The following is a 2,290-nucleotide window of genomic DNA, read 5'->3' as shown; positions in this document are numbered from 1 at the left end:
TGTTTTACCCCTCAGAGAGGGTTTACGGGGGCAGCCGTCTTTTTCCACTTGGGACGATAGCGGGGGAAGCAGCACGAGGACGTGGCAGGACAGAGGGACCCCGGGGACGGGCTGTTGGCTTTGCCTATCACAAGGTAAAGGGCAGCAAGCAGGCAGAAAAAAAACCCCACAGCTCCACGTGGCTGCGGCCGTGGGAGCCTCGCTGGCATCAGCAAAACTTTCCATGGAAATCGGTGGCACTCGACGATAACGCTTCACCTCTGGGACACACCAGAGGTGACACGCCTTGTCCCCGTGTCCTCCGGTTGCTGTTCGGTCCCCCAAAGGACCACAAGCCACCGGTCACGTTGATGGGATGGGTTGCTGGTGCCCCGTGCTGGGAATGGGCTCTTACGGGATGCAAAACAGGCACCAGCCCACAGCCGGGGTGCCATGCTCGTCCCAGGGGAGCCGCGGTCCCGCAGCCATCCCTGCCACCATGGTGCTGCCGGTCCCCGTCCCTGCCTGTCCCTCTGGTGCTTATTTTTCTTGGCAGCCCCCAGGCAAGAATGTTTCCCCGCTGCCGAGCGAAAGTGGAGGCAGGAATTGCTGGAATAGCGACAGGCTGAGTAACAGCGCTAACTTTATTCTCCGAAACAAAGGCCAGTGTCCCAGACGCCGAGGGCTGGTCCGGCTCCCGGCAGCGCGGAGGCCAGGGCTGGGGAGCGCGGGCAGAGCCAGAAACGCCACCGCAGAGCCAGAAACGCCGCCGCCACAGGGGCCCCTGCCCCAAATTCCTGCCCTGAAGTCCCCCAGCCGTGCCCAGCTCCCACCGCAAACCCCTCTCCGGCTGCCCGCCAGCCAAAAGTGCATTTCCAGGAGCAAAGGGGAGGTTGAAAAATAGTACATAAAGGGCTGGGATTTCCCTCCGAGACCTTCAAGCAGCTTCCCAGCCCTTCCCAGGGCTCTTCCCTCTGCAGGTGTATCCCCAGGGCATGTCCTTGGATTTTGGGGGGGTCCGAGCCTGGCGTGGACACCCGATGGCCCTGAGCACCCCATGTTGCCTCTCCCACGCTCCCTGCACCCCGGGGTGCTGCGGGACGGGGTGCTGACCTCCCGTCTGGCCCCGCCGCCCCCTTCCCCGGGTGATTTCCCAGCTCTGGAGGTGGCCAAGGAGGGGCTGGAGGATGTCGCCGGAGCCCACAAGCTCCACGGGCTGCGACAGCATCTCCCCACCCCGCTCCGAGGAAGGACCCAAATCCCCACGGAGCATCCCCGGAGCATGAGGCCAGCTCTGGGACGGTGGTTTCCCTTCCTTAAAGAGCACGGTTTTGCGGCTGGGCAGGATCCGTCCTCAGTGCCTGGTGTGAGCAGCCTTCCTGCCAGGACCGGCCTTGGCTGTGGGGCTCGGGGCAAGGCAGCGCTTTCCAAAGCAAATATTTGCACAGCGCAACAACACGTGGGAAAGAGCAGGGGCGTTTGCTTCCCCGGCTCCGGGGGGAGGTTCCCGGGGAGCCCAACTCGGTCCAGGGGAGGTTCAGCCATGCCCTGACCTGTCCCCGTGCTGAGCTGCCCAGGTTTTGAACCTCTTTACGCTCTGCGGGTTTCCACAGAGGCTTTTAATTTGCACTCCAGCAAAGGGGCATCGCTCTCGGCTGGCCCTGGAAAACCCCGCTGGGCACCAGGGCAGGAGGGTACAGGGAGGACCTGGGCTGTACCGGTGCCCGGCTCCCCCGGGGCTCTGCCCTGCCGCCTGTGCTGAAGATGCCCGAAGCTCCTGCGGTCCCCGAAGACCCCAAATCTACCCCCAAATCCTTCCGCGGATGAAGTCGAGCAGCCTTGCGCGGTGGCAGCACTGAGCTGTCGCGGCGGGGGACTGCACATCGGACGCTGTCCGCCTTTCTTCGCTGGTGCTGTTGGCTGTGACGTGGCCGTGCCACGCAGCCCACCCCAAAACTGCCCCCGGCCCCTCACCCCTGCGGCGGCAACGCTGTGCTTGGGGGGGTTCCCATCTACCATTTAGTCTCTCCAGGGTTCACCTCTTGAGGCTTTTCCCTGTGGCTGCAGTACCTTAAAGCATTGGTTTCTATCGCTTTCTATCTATATATCGCATTCTTTCCATCTATAAAGCGAGGCTCTCCCGCAGTCCTCAGACCGCAGCCGAGGATGGAGAAATCCCCCCTGCCCCGACACCGCCGGGGCAGCGACACGGGCCCGATGCTGCTCCCTCACCGCAGCCATTGCGGTGGGCACTGCGCGTGCTCCCTGTCCGCCCGGGTTTTCTTGGCAACGATGTGGGAACCGGGGCGTG

This window comes from Pygoscelis adeliae, unplaced genomic scaffold (genome assembly GCF_000699105.1).
Source record: "Pygoscelis adeliae isolate BGI_AS28 unplaced genomic scaffold, ASM69910v1 Scaffold422, whole genome shotgun sequence".
Taxonomy (NCBI): domain Eukaryota; kingdom Metazoa; phylum Chordata; class Aves; order Sphenisciformes; family Spheniscidae; genus Pygoscelis; species Pygoscelis adeliae.
This window is presented reverse-complemented; position numbering follows the sequence as displayed.